This window comes from Schistocerca nitens, chromosome 7 (genome assembly GCF_023898315.1).
Source record: "Schistocerca nitens isolate TAMUIC-IGC-003100 chromosome 7, iqSchNite1.1, whole genome shotgun sequence".
NCBI lineage: Eukaryota > Metazoa > Arthropoda > Insecta > Orthoptera > Acrididae > Schistocerca > Schistocerca nitens.
The window spans coordinates 389,438,131-389,455,600 of NC_064620.1; the positions used below are offsets into that span (position 1 = coordinate 389,438,131).

At 43.5% G+C, this 17,470-nt stretch overlaps 1 protein-coding gene across 2 annotated transcripts in view; it reads left to right on the forward strand.

Moving 5' to 3' along the window:
- Positions 1–17,470, forward strand: part of LOC126194711 (uncharacterized) — a 965,948-nt gene that overhangs the window by 534,880 nt on the left and 413,598 nt on the right. The window lies entirely within an intron of this gene.

The window sequence follows — 17,470 nt, forward strand, 5'->3', positions numbered from 1 at the left end:
CCATTTTTACTGTTAAAAGTTTTAGGTTCTAGAATTTGTCTTCTGAGTCGCTCCTGGACGGATTGCGACCAGAATTTGTTCAGAAAAGCACGCTCAAACTCACTGTACGTGGTACATACGTCAGCTTGACTGTATGCCCAGACAGCTGCATCGCCTTGGATGTAACCGACAATATATGAAATCTTTTTCCGGTCACTCCAAGTGCGTGGAAATGCGTTACTAAAAGATTTAAGAAAAATCACCGGATGAATGGTTCGTTTTTCTGGGATAAAAATCTGAAATTGCCTGTGTTTCATTAAGCTTTCTTCTTCCTTCGCATTGTGATATGGATTTGTTCCACTGTAATTACTGCAATGTTCAGCTGGCGAGTAATTACAATAATGTTGCTGTGGTTTACCATGATAATAGCTTGTGTTTGTGTTTGCACCTCGTGGTATGTGTTGTAGTCGTGGTGTGTTTTGTTCTTGTGTGTTTGTCGTGTGCGGTATGTGTGTGTCATACTCGAATGTATATTGGTTCCTGAACTGTACATTTTGACTGATATTTTCGTTACATTCAGACTGTGGTCGATCGGTGAATTGTGTCATTGGTCCAGTGACGGATTGTACTGCGTCACTGATCAGCTGTTTGTTATTAGTAATGTATTGCGCTACGGAGTCGTGCACAATTGTTGGTAAATTTTCACGTAGGCATCTATCAAAATGTTTGTCTTTGTTCACTACCCAATCATGAAATTCTTTATTAATGTTTTGAAAATGAGCTGTAGCATCAGATTGTAAGATGTCAGTCAGGTGTTGTTCAACATTGTCAAATTTATTCTGTACGTCAGTAATTCGTTTTTCAAGGTTGTCGTGTACTGAAGGATATGTTTGAATTTGTTCAGTAAGAACTTCACACGTGACATTAAGATTTTTTACTTGTGTCTGTAAAAGTGCTACGTCAGTTGTAGTCTTTTCTTGTGTCGTATTAAGCTGGGAAAATTTAGTACTGAGTTCAGTCATCTGTTTGGTCAGTGTGGCGTCTATAAGTTCCACACGTTTACATAAAGTGTCATTACTCGTCTTGAGTGCTATGAGGTCAGATTTAATTTCGTCATTTTGTGTCTGTAAGGTTGCCATGTTTTCGGCGTTCTGTTTCATTATCATTTGTAACATGTCGGCAATGTTTACCGTTTGCAACGTCTGTGCCCCCGCCGCGTCATTAGACGTGACGTCATGCATTAACATGGGCTCTGACTGAGACTTTGAAATTTTTGTGGTGGACGGCCTATTGTCAAAATTTCCGTCAACACTTGCGTCAATGTTTGATAAATCGTCACTACCGGTTGCTGTCGTAAAGTCATTTTCTAACATTTGTCTCTCGTCCGAGTCGGATTGTGTCTGAATAGTACGTCTTTGCTGTTCCATTTTTGCGTATTGATTTCTAGTCATTACCATGCCACACGTGATTTATGTTTCAAGAAAATATTTGACACTGATTTTAAAATGAAATGCAGTTGAGCATGAATCGCTCGTAGCAACAATGGCTGTCCCGTTAATTTAAAAATATAAACTGAATTTGAGATTATTGGTAATGGCTGCTGGCCATGTTCATCATATCGTACAGAAGTCGGCCATATTGTACACTCGTGTATTGGTATTGTTGGATACGTTATTGTTTAGGGAAAAGTGCTAAGAATGAAATTTGTTACTGAAAACTGTTATGCGCGAAAGAAACACTACAGAATTTACTGAAAAGCTAATACACTGAATTATACGTCTGGTCAAGCCTGCTAATGCAAAGATGCTGCGTCTTACCTTATTTTGCTGGAAGCTTCATTGCGTCTTCCGGCAAAACTTTAGAATTGGAAAATATCTTCAGATTTTCATTATCTCTCATACATTCACGTCCAGGTCCAGAAAGTTGATTTTTGACATGAAACAAAAAAGAACAATGTAACAAATGACAAAATAACAAGTCCGACACGCAGTCGCCAATATAAAATAAATAAAAATAAAATTTTGGAATAAAATATTAATGATTAATTATTCTGTATGTATGATGATTGGTTGTAATTGGTATTTGCTTATCTGGAACGTGGACGTTTAATTATTCGGTATCAGACGCTTGACAATGGCTATTTGGAAAAGGCAATGTAACTCGTAGTTGACCGTGAAAGAAAACTGAAATAATCGGACTTCGTAATTAAATCGTTTCCAAAGACTGCTGCGGTAGGTACGGACTCATGATCTAATCTCAATATTACAATGATTTGCCAGCCATGCCAATACGTCGTACAGAGGTGATTGTCTACTAAACATAAAAAGTTACACAGTTAGTTAAATCAGATATATTCAATGAAATAGCCTACAGTTCATAATCCTACTTACTTTTATAAATATAAATTCATTACAGAATCGAGTGCCTAGTGTGGTTGCAACTCGCAGTATTCTATAACATGAAAATATGGCGGTGTGCCAGACAATAAAATAAAATACGTGCTTCTCGCACCACTTCTACCTGAGCTCTCTCTTCTCTTAAACAGACATAAGAGTAACGTAATTATTCTTTTGTCTTTATCAGCGACACAGCGCTGCAGTTGTGTGCCATAGGCTTTATTTATTAGTCACTGATTATTTATTTAATTAATATTTCGCGTTTCCGCGGAAACTCACGCTCGGCATGCAAATGTGCCTTTATAAGGTGACCGAGACGTGTAACCAACGGCACCCCATACCATCACGCCGGGTGATGCGCCAGTATGGCGATGACGAATACACGCTTCCAATGTGCGTTCAGCGCGATGTCGCCAAACACGGATACGACCATCATGAAGCGGTAAACAGAACCTGGATTCATCCGAAAAAATAACGTTTTGCCATTCGTGCGCCCAGGTTCGTCGTTGAGTACACCATCGCAGGCGCTCCTCTGTGATGCAGCGTCAAGGGTAACCGCAACCGAGGTGATAGTCCATGCTGCTGCAAACGTCGTCGAACTATTCGTGCAGATGGTTGTTGTCTTGCAAACGTCCCCATCTGTTGACTCAGGGATCGAGACGTGGCTGCACGATCCGTTACAGCCATGCGGATAAGATGCCTGCCATCTCTACTGCTAGTGATACGAGGCCGTTGGGATCCAGCACGGCGTTCCGTATTACCCTCCTACCCTCCTGAACCCACCGATTCCATATTCTGCTAACAGTCATTGGATCTCGACCAACGCGAGCAGCAATGTCGCTATACGATAGACCGCAATCGCTATAGGATTCAATCCGACCTTTATCAAAGTCGGAAACGTGATGGCACGCATTTCTTCTCCTTACACGAGGCATCACAACAAGGTTTCACCAGGGAAGGCCGGTCAACTGCTGTTTGTGTATGAGAAATCGGTTGGAAACTTTCCTCATATCTGCACGTTGTAGGTGTCGCCACCGGCGCCAGCCTTGTGTGAATGCTCTGAAAAGCTAATCATTTGCATATCGCAGCATCTTCTTCCTGTTGGTTAAATTTCGCCTCTGTAGCACTTCATCTTCGTGGTGTAGCAATTTTAATGGCCAGTAGTGTAATTACAGGGTCCTGTCACATTAATGTGACCACCTGTCACAAGCCTGAAAACCGCTTTTCGCAGCGCGAACATGCAGAAAGAGAGCCGGTAATAATAATAATGAGCGTATGGCATTGGTGGCCGGGAGACCCCTCGCACGGCGGTTCGGCCGCCGCTCCACAAGTTCGTTAACGCCACTACGGCGACTTGCGAGTGAATGAGGATGAAATGATGATGAAAGACACACAACACCCAGTCATCTCGAGGCAGAGAAAATCCCTGACCCGGCCGGGAATCGAACTCGGGACCCCGTGCGCGGGAAGCGAGAACGCTACCGCAAGATCACGAGCCGCGGACAACAGAGCCGGTGAGGTTCTGGAAGTCACCGACAGGAATGTGGAGCATTCCGACTCCACTGCCGTAGCCAGCTGCGCCAGGTTTCGCGGTTGAGAATACACGGTGCAAATAGCCCGATCGAGGTGCTTCCACAGGTTCTGGACTGGGTTTAATCGGGTGAGTTTGGTGGCCAGGAGAGTACGGTAAACTTATGCTGATGCTCTTCGAACCACGCACGTACACGGCAAGCAGTGTGACACGTAGCATTATCCTGATGGTAGATGCCGTCGTGCCGAGGAAAAAGAAACTGCATGTAGTGACAAATGAATACTTGTGTTGGTCCATTGTGCCTTCCAGAACGACGAGACCACCCACGGAATATCACGAAAACATTCCCTGGACAATAACACTCTGACGATTATTGCAGGGTATTTGTTTTCAGACGCTTGACTCCGTAAACGCCAGCGGCCGTATGTCCGATGGAGAATAAAACGAGATTAATCTGAACAGGCCACCTGCCGTTATTCATTGAATGTCCAGTTGCGGTACTGGGGTGCAAATTCTAGCTTACGTCGCCGCGCGGGATTAGCCGAGCGGTCTAGGGCGCAAGGCGCTGCAGTCATGGACTCTGTGGCTGGTCCCGGAGGAGGTTCGAGTCCTCCCTCGGGCAAGGGTATGTGTGTTTGTCCTTAGGATCATTTAGGTTACGTAGTGTGTAAGCTTAGGGACTGATGACCTTAGCAGTTAAGTGCTATAAGATTTCACACACATTTGAACATTTCTAGTGTACATCACCCGTGAACAGCAGTCAGAATGAGTGCAAGAAACCGGAGCCTGCTACGGAGACCCTGCACGTGAAGTGTTGGCAGAAGAGCCAACACCATGTTGCTAGAGGAGGCCGAAATGCACGCGTTTAATTACACGCAGACTGGCGTGAGGTCTGGAACAATTAAAGGAGTTGAGTCTATCAAGAAAAGAACGTAGTTCTTGGAATACTTAACTTTAATCCATATTTGGTGTACAGCGCTCTTGACGGTACATGTTTTATAATTTCAATATTAATTGAATACGGCGCCTTGCTAGGTCGTAGCAAATGACGTAGCTGAAGACTATGCTAACTATCGTCCTGGCAAATGAGAGCGTGATTGTCAGTGAACCATTCCTATGAACGTCGGCTGTACAACTGGGGCGAGTGCTAGTAAGTCTCTCTAGACCTGCCGTGTGGCGGCGCTCGGTCTGCGATCACTGACAGTGGCGACACGCGGGTCCGACGTATACTAACGGACCGCGGCCGATTTAAAGGCTACCACCTAGCAAGTGTGGTGTCTGGCGGTGACACCACACACGGCAATGTTCACTGAACCGTCGTTTAGGAGACACTGCGCTGGTAACACTTTGCTTCGTCTGGGCGGTCAGTTGCTCAAGTAAGCCTATTCCCCCTTATAAGTCTCCGCAGCAGTCATTCACCCCTCTCATCTACAGCCGGCGAACACCACAATTGCCTTGGCGCCGGTTTCGGAGAGCGCCGTTTTACTGTGCGCTGTATACTTTAACCACGTTGGCACACAAACTTAACCGTTTCGGGAATGCTTCCACCCTTGGCCCGAAAACCATGATCATGCCCTTCTGGAGACCAGATAATCGCTCCGCTTCCTCATTATGACAATGGCTGCTCTGTTTTCCGCGTCCCCTCGACACGCTTTATGTACCCTCTACTGCTCGTATTCCCACCTATCGTCTGTGAGTGGTTGTTGCACGTTGACGTCGAACATAGTCTGTGGTCACATTACTTTAACTGAACCTTGTAGTAGAGAAAACTGAAATGGGTGAATAATAAAAGCAAAGATGTTGCATTAAACATGAATCTGCAGACGAGTTGTTTGAAAGATAACTATGAATGTCGTGGTTACAAGCTGCCACTGACTTGAGTACCAGTGTCCTAGTTACAATAAATGTGGTTGAAGAGTAGACTTTAATACCACGACCGCCATCTAAAAGGCCTCAAATTTCACCCAAGGCCTACGTTGATAAAAAATACAATATTAGCTCAGCTCGCTACATGTGGTTAAAGGCGTATTTCGAGAATCAAGGTGGCCGAGCGGTCCTAGGCGTTTCAGTCCAGAACCCCGCTGCTGCTACGGTCGCAGGTTCGAATCCAGCCTCGGGCATGGATGTATGTGATGTCCTTAGGTTAGTTAGTTTTAAGTAGTTCTAAGTCTAGGGGACTGATGACCTCAGATTGCGAGGTGCCGGGGCTAGCAGTGTATTTAACACTAAATTCTTCTAGAATCTACATAGGTAAATGATGCTCTAAGCCCCCCCTATTCTAACTCCGACTTTTGCTGTTGCACAAGGATAAAAAAAACACACGAACTGACTCTAATCAACCCTGCCAGTGGAGTAGAAGAGAGTTTGGCACCTGCAATAATTCAATTTGATAAATAAGTTAAATAAACGAAGGTTTCATTAACATAGTGAGAAATGATGGGTTGCTCTACCGATTAACAGAATGAAAGTTCTGTCCAAAATAACAATATGATTTATTAAGACTAAACACAAAATAATAAAAGAAACACATGAAATATTTATAATACATCAAATTGGCTCAAATTGGAGACTCATACAAACACTGTAAAGGTGAAGTTGTCCCTAAACTAGATCGTGAGGTTTAAGACGAAGTGGTATGTGGAGCCAATTCCTTGCCACTCAAATCTCAAGAGAGACACACAGCTAACCCAACAGTAATTGCTGCTACTCAAGACAAAACAAAGTTAGAAAAAGACGAACAGGCGCGCTCTGCTGAGCTCTGATTATCACCTAGGAAAATCCCTATCTGCCGGTGCTGCGGACATTCATTACCAAACTGTCTTCTTAACTGCCCGAACACGATCTGGCGTACCGGAGGCGAGGGCTGGTTGCTTCGACGTCCTCGACCGAAAGACGAGAGCCGACTACCTGAGCACCCGTACAGGCCGAACACAGAACATTCCCGCCCCCACGACAGTGGCCGTGGTTAAACGTTCCAATCAGCAACTCGAAAACCGACGGAAAATTCCACTCCATTGCCGGGGCACTACCATTCCACCAATGGAGATTCTTGGCGCCAATTTCTGCGCTGATTTTGCTACGTCACAGAGCTATGCCCTGAGCAAGCCAATCACAGTTACTATTTTGCAGGAAGCGCGGGAATTTTCCCGCCACAACTGCCTGGGTACACAAGTCATTCCCACGCCTCGCTGGTAGCCCGCCAGAAAGTGTTTTCGCTAAGATTCTGCGAAGTAACGGAACCTCTAGCCCAGCCGCTACTTCAAACCCCTCCGGGCGTGTCTTTTGACAATGTCGGCGTCTGCAAAGCATTCACTCGACATCCTCACACCCGTCGGCTTAACCCTCTCCAGTTCAACAGAGCCCGCCTGTCACCGGACTACCCGGGTGACGAGAGACGCTGCGTGGGAAGTCCGCGTGTGAAGGAATAGCAACTTTCCACCGCATGCAATTAGAGAGGAGAATCGTAAGATAGAAATATGAGAGGGGGCTTATGCCACCTCTCAAGATGTTAAGTGCCATAGTGTTCAGAGCCATTTGAACCATTCGAGAGTCAAGTTGATAACGACTTATCTTAGGTCAACATCTTCTCGAGAACGATTCTGTGGACGGTCAACTTTAACCATCCAAACTCATACATCGAAGTCAATGGGACGTATTCTATTTTGAAAGATTACAGGACAGAAAAAATTCAGTATAATGTTTTATCCAAGGGTAAAACTGTCAGTACATATACTGAGCAACTGTAGGAATTAAGTATGACTTTATTAAGAGAATATTTATCTTACCTATCGCACAGAAAGTTCCTTTTCAGTTCAGCACATAAAAAAATGTGCAACGTTTATCAAGTTTAAACTACTTTCACGCCAAATTTCCAACATTTTAGGTGCTTGTTGGTGGATTTCCTTCGCATGTAACATACAGTTTACGAAGTTAAACCGTACCTACGTTTAATACGTCATTAAAAAATAAAAAGTTATTTTTTAAAATGCTGTCCCATTTTTTGCGATAGAAAGTGAAATAATTTGTAAATTATAGAATTAAAAACGTCGAATATTAAACTAAAAAGACAGAAATTTTATGTTTTCATTGATTCTACTTAGTATAATTGTTGCGACTGGAGTAGGTACGGTACCTTGTCTTTCATCACATCTGCAGCCTGGATGTCCTGGAAAGGGGGAGGGGTCTCTCTTCGGTCCGCCGGCTGCCTGTCTGCCTCCTACAGTGGCGGGGGTGGGGGTGGCTAGGCTGCTATCCTGAGATCCATTACACACTGATTCTGACGTCCCATAGCTCTGGTCCTACATGAATCGCATTTACGAAATACACTTGTCCATTGTAAGCCGTGATAGCCTGTGCTAGATTATATCTAAATGTGGATATCGTTACCTAACAGAGGTAGTGAAAACGCTTTACAAAAATACCCCGATTGTCATAAACACAGGTAGGAATCGATTAGAAGAAATAATTATTAACTAGGGTGTTAGACAAGGATAGTGACTGTCATCTACCCTTTTTAATATTTACAGTTACTTCATTCTTCGTAAACGGAAATAAAAGTGAAGAATGGAATTAAAATAACGAATAAGGAATACCTGCATGTACTTTTATCTGCAGTTGACATCGTTATTATTCAAAAGAATGAAGATGACCTCCAAAGATCTGTATACCAGCTGAACGAAGTATGCAAAAGAATGTCTGTCGCAGAAAATATCCAGTCTGATCAAAAGTTGTTTTGGATAGTTCCGTCTTAGAACAAGTCTCTCAAATCTCTTATTTAGGCTGTGCTATATGTTTTGATTTTGACTCTGATATTGATAATGAAGTACAAAAACTTCAAATTTTCTGTGGCACCATTAGCAGAACATTGGGCCATAAAGTACAAAAAGAGACCACATCAAATTCTATAGAGGAATGACGATTCCTGTGCTGTCCTACGGAAACGAAATCCCGAAAAATATAAAGAAGACGAAGGGCTGCACAAGAAAAGACACGATCACAAATGAAGATATTAGAAAAGAATTAAATATTTTCGACATGAATGTAAAAAATTCAAAAATATCCAAAAGGTCCAGAACTACAAGCCGAATGGGAAACGACATATTGGAAGACCTCGAAAAAGACGGAAATGATTTGTTTCTGAGTTCGGAACAGCCAACAGTCTAATCCCTGATAGGAAGATGGTAATAATGAAATAGGGAGCAAATGTGAGAGTGAGGGGGAACCATATACAGACTAGGAAACAGACAGACATTGCCCTGCGCTGCTATGCGAAATTCTCCACCCTTGGTGAACAACATAGGCAAACCCTCGGCAGTACATCAGCAACGGCAGCAATATTGCCCAGCCGTACCACAAAATTACCGTCTGTTGCGGCCACATTGCAACAAAGTTGATAGCAACGCTATTGCTGCCAAATATTGTGGTAAAATATGGGCCATCAAAACGTTCAAATGTTTGTGAATTCCTAAGGGACCAAACTGCTTAGGTCACCGGTCCTTAGACTTACACACTACTTAAACTAACTTATGCTAAGAACAACGCACACACCCATGCCCGAGAGAAACGCATCCTTAGGAGATGTTTGCTCTTCGCCGTATTTTCATTAGGTATTTTGCTTGTGTCTTCCGTTTTCACTGTGTTGTTATAGCATCCACTGAACATTTAAGACGTTTCTTATGAAACACAGACTAGTCGCACGCGCTGGTTCGAATTTATCCAGATGGCAATCTGCGCGCATGCATTGCGGCGCTGCAGCTAACACCTGGCCGCTGGGACAGCAGCGATTTGTTTCCGAGGAGCGTGGCGCAAACGGCCCGCAGCTGTCCGTCTGTCCGGCGGTACAAATACCTGCGCCGGCAATGCGTGGGGTGCCGTGTCCCACATCACGCCATCGGGAAACCTCGCCCTGCGCTCACAACCTTCCTAGCATCTCTCGCAGGGTATAATTTTGCAGTCTAGTCAACGATGGTAGAGTTTCACTCTATCAAAACTACGGTTCAGTGCATAAGTAAATGGTTGGTTGGTTGACTTGGGGGAGGGGACCAAACAGCGAGGTCATCGGTCCCATCGGCTTAAGGAATGATGGAAGGAAGTCGTCCGCGCCCTTTAGGGAACCATCCCGGCATTAGCTTGAAGCGATTTAGGAAAATCACGGAAAATCTAGATCAGGGTGTTTTGAAACGTCCCCTTAGAAAATTTATAAATGACTGTGCTGATAAACCTCTTACGTTATCTGATTTTCATACAGTTGAGCAAAACTGAACGTTCTCAGACATTTCTCTCTTTACTTATTCTGATCAACACTAAACTGACACACAATATTTCTTTTAGCGCAACGCAATCTGACTTTCAATAATCCCTACAAAAGAATTGCCCTGACTAACAATAACCTATACCTTTCATGAATCACTTACCTCACAAAAATATTCATTACTCGAGCTACTGCAATACAGCGAGCGCCGATACTGCCAGCTATATAAAAGATTCTAACTACTGAAGGCACTTACAAATTTACTCTTTCTGATGGACACGCGTCCAGATCATCCGCTCTCAAAACTCCGCCATCTCTCTCCCCACATCCACCAGTGCTGGCGGCTCACCTCCAATTGCGCAACGCTACGCGCTGTTCACATCCAACTGCCCAACACAACAATAGCAAATATTCCAACAATGCAAAACAGCCACAGACTGCACACAGCACAGTCAGCACACAGCACAGTCAGTTATTTTCATACAGAGGCCTACGTGGCATTACCAACATAAAAACCTAAACAGCCTACTTACAGTTTCTGCTACCAGGCACTTTTTATTTTCTGCTTAATCTAACATAATGCAACGTGTTTCGAACATGTTCTGTTCATCTTCAGGCGTTTATACATACATACATAAACTAGTTTAAGACTGTTCATTTTTAAGTAACATTTCTCTATGTGTATGTATGTATGTATGTATAAAGGCCTGAAGATGAACAGAACATGTTCGAAACGCGTTGCATTATGTTAGATTAAGCATAAAATAAAAAGTGACTGGTAGCAGAAACTTGAAATAAATAATTATCCCACACAGTGAAGGTGCACAAACATAGCCATTATGACTGAAAATCATTATAAATCAGGATGGCCTCACGCGGCATTGAAACGTCGTCCTCCCAAATGCGAGTCCAGTGTGTCAACGACTGCGCCACCTCGCTCGGTAGGAAATGTTACGATTGGTGGAATAGCTAAGGAAACAAACATAAATAAATGTGTGAGAGAGAAATTGCGAACCGACTACTTGTTTCTTTGTTCTGCTCGTAATTAGAACTGCACATCATTCAGTGTTAGTCCCTTGTGTATTTTATATCATAACAGAATATAAATTGGAGTTTATAAGTCATAAGAATTAGTTGATTGCGTAGCTTGTGCCCTTTTATGTAACCAAACCAGTTACTTTTAATGCAAGTATAGTTTACATGCGCAAACATAAAAATATCTGTATATTTTGTAGTCAATAGAACGTTCTTCATCAGGCCAACGGCGAGAGTTTCCTTTTTTTAGTGATAAATTCGAAAGTTGTTTATGAATGACAGAGACATGTTTTATAGAAGTTCGATAAGTACTGAAGCGATGTTTCATATATTTTTGTTTTGCTGTTTTTTATTGTACCTAATTTTAAGGTAATTGCGTTTTCTACCACTTTATGATAAGTTTGTACTGTTTACTTTTTATTTTTAATACGCCGTCCCTCTGCTTCATATTAAAAATCAACAGTTTTCGAATAAAACCTGAATCAAACATTGACAGTTCTAATTTTGCTATAAATATTGTTTATTTTTAAGTAAGAGACAGAAAAAGAACGACGTAGAACAAAAATGTTCTATTTGTTATGCTGCCCTTCATACACTAACGGAAAAAAATAGCAGCACCAAAAAGTATTCTGCGACATGAACGAAATTTGGTAGGCGTGTTTCTACACGTGAAAGATGATGTCTGTTCAGATTTCATGCCAGAGCGGAGACAGCAGCGCCACTGCGAGGATGAAATAAGTACACACTGTAACAGTCGTGAGCGTTAGTTACCTTTGATATCGGACGTGGTGAGTTGATGTTAGTCGAGAAACCTTTTAAGGCGAAGAAGACGCCATTAACACCACCTCACAAAACCTGAGCGAGGCCTTGTAGTGGGCTACGAGAAGCTGGATGTTCCTCCTGCGATGTCGCAGAAAGACTTGGCAGCAATGTAGACAATGTACAAGATTCCAGAATGAGATTTTTACTCTACAGTGGAGTGTGCGCTGGTATGAAACTTCCTGGCAGATTATAACTGTGTGGCGGACCGAGACTCGAACTCGGAAACTTTGCCTTTCGCGGGCAAGAGCTCTACCAACTGAGCTACCCAAGCACGACACACGCCCCGTCCTTACAGCCTTATTTCTGCCAGTACCTCGTCTCCTACCTTCCAAACCTTACAGAAGCTCTCCTGAGAGGCTGTGAGGACGGGGCGTGAGTCGTGCTTGGGTAGCTCAGCTGGTAGAGCACTTGCCCGCGAAAGGCAAAGGTCCCGAGTTAGAGTCTCGGTCCGGCACACAGTTTTAATCTGCCAGGAAGTTTCACTGTACATGATTGTTGGTAGCGGTGGTCACGAGAATGTAGGGTCGCAAGAAGACCGGGCTCTGGATGGCCAAGTTGAACCACCGACAGCGAAGACCCTGGTGGCTCTGGCGCATCGTAAAGCATCTGCAGCAACAATCTGAGCAGCAGTTGCCACCGCAGTGACACAACAAATTGTTACGAATCGGTTACTTCAAGGACAGCTCCGAGCCAGACGCCCTGTGGCGTACATTCCACTGACCCCAAACCACCGCCATTTGCAACTTCAGTAGTGTCAAGCAAGAGCTCTCATTGGTGGAGGGCGGTGTGGAGGTCTGCTATGTTTTCTGATGAAAGCCTATTGTCTGGCGTGCGATTTCATATCACAGCAGGAGCCCTCTCGTAATAATCCCACGCACCCCGTCTGCAAATTTGTGCGTCAAGCTTCTGATTCGACCGGTTGTGCTGCCATTCATCAACAGCATTCCAGGAAGTGTTTTCCAACTGGATAACGCTCGTCCACATGCCGCTGTTGTAACCCAACACGATTACAGAGTGTCGACATGTGCTCGATTATCAGATCTGTTCCCAGTCGAGCACAGGTGGGACATACGTGCTGGACAATTCCAGCGTCATCCACAACCAACGGTAACCGTCCCTGTGTTAACCGAGCAAGTGCAACAGGCGTGGGACTCCATCCCACAAACTGACATCCGCCACCTGTACAACACAATGCATGCACATTTGCATGCTTGCGGTCAACATTCTGGCAGTTACATCGGTTATTAATGTACCAGCATTTCACATTTGCAATGGCTTATTTCTCGTGTACATTAATCTGTGATCTTGCAAAGTTAATCACTTAAATATGTTAGGTAAACAAATGTATTCCCGAAATTTTATTACTCTCCATTAATTACTTTTTCGTGTTGCGATTTTTTCCGTCGGTGGTATATCTTCCTCAGTTTCTAGATAGTTCACCGCTTCCGGTTTCTGGTGACACCTTGTAAGAAACCGATCCCATATGTAAATAGGAAAAGCTGAACGAAGCGAAAAAGAGCGTAAAGAGAGCAATGAGAGAAGCATTCAACGAATTCGAACATAAAACATTGGCAAACAATCTAAACAAGAACCCTAAAAAGTTTTGGTCATATGTAAAATCGGTAAGCGGATCTAAATCCCCTATTCAGTCACTCGTTGACCACGATGGCACCGAAACAGAGGACGACCGAAGAAAGGCAGAAATACTGAATTCAGTGTTCCGAAACTGTTTCACTGCGGAAAATCGTAACACGGTCCCTGACTTCAGCCGTCGCACGGACGCCAAAATGGAAAATATTGAAATAAACGATATCGTAATTGAAAAACAACTGCTATCACTTAGTAGCGGAAAAGCATCCGGACCAGACGAGATACCCTTAAGATTCTACAGTGATTATGCTAAAGAACTTGCCCCCTTTCTATCAGCAATTTATCGTAGATCTCTGGAAGAACGTAAAGTACCTAGCGACTGGAAGAAAGCGCAGGTCGTTCCCATTTTCAAGAAGGGTCATAAATCAGATGCGAATAATTATAGGCCTATTTCGCTTACGTCAATCTGTTGTAGAATAATGGAACATGTTTTATGTTCTCGTATTATGACGTTCTTAGATAATACAAATCTCCTTCATCATAACCAACATGGATTCCGCAAACAGAGATCATGTGAAACTCAGCTCGCCCTATTTGTCCAAGAAATTCACAGTGCCGTAGACACTGGCGACCAGATTGATGCCGTATTCCTGGACTTCAGGAAGGCATTTGATACGGTTCCGCACTTACGTTTAGTGAAAAAAATACGAGCTTACGGAATATCGGACCAGGTTTGTGATTGGATTCAGGATTTCCTAGAAGAAAGAACACAACATGTCATTCTTAACGCTTCAAAATCTGCAGATGTTGAGGTAATTTCGGGAGTACCGCAAGGAAGCGTGATAGGACCTTTATTGTTTACAATATACATAAATGACTTAGTTGACAACATCGGTAGCTCCGTGAGGCTATTTGCAGATGACACGGTTGTCTACAAGAAAGTAGCAACATCAGAAGACTCGTACGTACTCCAGGAAGACCTGCAGAGGATTAATGAATGGTGCGACAGCTGGCAGCTTTCCCTAAACGTAGATAAATGTAATATAATGCGCATACATAGGGGCAGAAATCCATTCCAGTACGATTATGCCATAGGTGGTAAATCATTGGAAGCGGTAACGACCGTAAAATACTTAGGAGTTACTATCCGGAGCGATCTGAAGTGGAATGATCACATAAAACAAATAGTGGGAAAAGCAGGCGCCAGGTTGAGATTCATAGGAAGAATTCTAAGAAAATGTGACTCATCGACGAAAGAAGTAGCTTACAAAACGCTTGTTCGTCCGATTCTTGAGTATTGCTCATCAGTATGGGACCCTTACCAGGTTGGATTAATAGAAGAGATAGACATGATCCAGCGAAAAGCAGCGCGATTCGTCATGGGGACATTTAGTCAGCGCGAGAGCGTTACGGAGATGCTGAACAAGCTCCAGTGGCGGACACTTCAAGAAAGGCGTTACGCAATACGGAGAGGTTTATTATCGAAATTACGAGAGAGCACATTCCGGGAAGAGATGGGCAACATATTACTACCGCCCACATATATCTCGCGTAATGATCACAACGAAAAGATCCGAGAAATTAGAGCAAATACGGAGACTTACAAGCAGTCGTTCTTCCCACGCACAATTCGTGAATGGAACAGGGAAGGGGGGATCAGATAGTGGTACAATAAGTACCCTCCGCCACACACCGTAAGGTGGCTCGCGGAGTATAGATGTAGATGTAGATGTAAAGTGATTGCCATGAGGTAACGCCCAATAGGTATGCAACACACCTAATGTAGAGGTAATGCACGTACGACCTTAACTGACGAAGTCTACTAGGGAAAATAACCATAGTCTACGCTGACTTACTATAGTCTACGGTAGCCTACGGTTGTTTTAGTACTTAAATGCGTATTCACCGGCGTGTAGATGATGGTCGGCCACATCGCGAAACCGCATGCGGGCCGAGGCTCGGCTTCTCTCGGCTTTGCTCACTCCTTTGACATTGCAATTAGCATTGTGCTGGCGCATATTTCTGTCGGCACGACTCTTTTCATTTCAGCAGAATCGTAGGATCAGCACTTTTTGCCTTTGCTATTTGTTCGCTGTATAAAGGAATTCACAGGTCCAGTCGGTTTTTGCACAAACAGATGCTGTATAGAGATCTATAGTCACAAGCCTTTAAAGTGAATGGGACTGACAGAAGAGAAGGGTACGAATTTTCACTATCACATAATAGATATAGTCGCATAACTGACGGGTACCGCAAATGGAACGACATCACAACAACTTGCAGAAAAAATTTGAAGATGGGTGACAATGAAATGCAAAAAATTGAGCCATCGACAGACAGAATTCATTGTTCCGTACATCACGAAGCACTTTGTGCTAAACTTGCAGACACGGAGAACGTGATGAAATTGGAGGTACGAATAGAAAATTTTCTGCAGTCGCTTGCATTATTCCACTGTCAAAAATGGCTCTGAGCACTATGGGACTCAACATCTTAGGTCATAAGTCCCCTAGAACTTAGAACTACTTAAACCTAACTAACCTAAGGACATCACACACACCCATGCCCGAGGCAGGATTCGAACCTGCGACCGTAGCAGTCCCGCGGTTCCGGACTGCAGCGCCAGAACCGCTAGACCACCGCGGCCGGCTATTCCACTGTCATTTGCAACAGATTTCGAGGTTGAGGACGGTGTACTGGACAACATTACATCAGTATTTACATCATTCTCAGACTAATAATTTAGCCATTACAAGTTCTCTGTTTTTAGGTTGGTTAGTACCTCCAAGTATATGTGGCTAGAGCAAGCCATTAATGGTTATTTTCCCCTGGGCACAAGTCAGGTGGTGAAGTGTGGAAACGTGGCTGCAAAACGGTTAGTCTATACTGACAGGCGTAGTGCACTTAACAGTGCAGGACGACTGTACTGAAAACATCGGCCTATAAAGTATGTGATGTGTTTTTGGGAAGACTGTTCGATGCAGAGGAAAAACAACCAATACGCTGATGTATCTGCATATTAAGTGCCACGTATAAAAGTATCTACTCTTGTACCCGTTACACCCTGCTTTACTGCAAGGAACGTTGCTTAAATCAAGGGGCATGCCTGGGAAAGAGGGGAGCAGGAACGAAAATTAGATCTTCCGGAATGAGTTGCAGATCTCACCAACTGCACACTGCCCACATTGCTAAGTGATAACTTATTTGTGATTCGATGGGTATGCATTTAAAAAAAAAGCACGTTGTAGGAGGGACAAATTCTGACAAAGAACACGGTGCGTTCCGCTAAGGTCATTGGCGTTAAAGAAAATGGGAGGTCTGAAGAATTCATTGTGGCCCTGAAAGAATTACAAGGATAGTTTACTAAACCTTTCAAGGAGACCATTTGCCCTTCAGTTGAAAGAGCACCTGTGTGTGTATGCAGATGGAACTGATTGATCTGAATGTAATTCCTGTTTAAAAGACAAATCCTTTTGCGTTGAAATTGTGCTGGAGGCTTAGATGTTTCCTTTGGGAAGAGTTTCCGTGTGTATACAATGAAGCTGCAAGCGCAATACAATCTTTCGATGAACATTACTGTGTGAAAGGCTTTTCTCGATTACGTTTACTTGGCAACCTGAGTGTGAAAATCTCTGCACTTGTCTGCATCTGTCCCTATGCCTACAGTTTGCACAAGGTAAAAATTATATCGCCAGAACACCAAAAATAATTAAACGATACTGAAAAATTCTTTTGTTTGTGATCTGTGTTTTTGATAAATATTAAATAAATCTGTATGCAGTACAATTGCACTGCCTCCTAAACTCGACACTATCGTAGTTTCCCCTTCTTCCTCCGCTTCACACTCAGGCAGCGTGGTGTGATAAT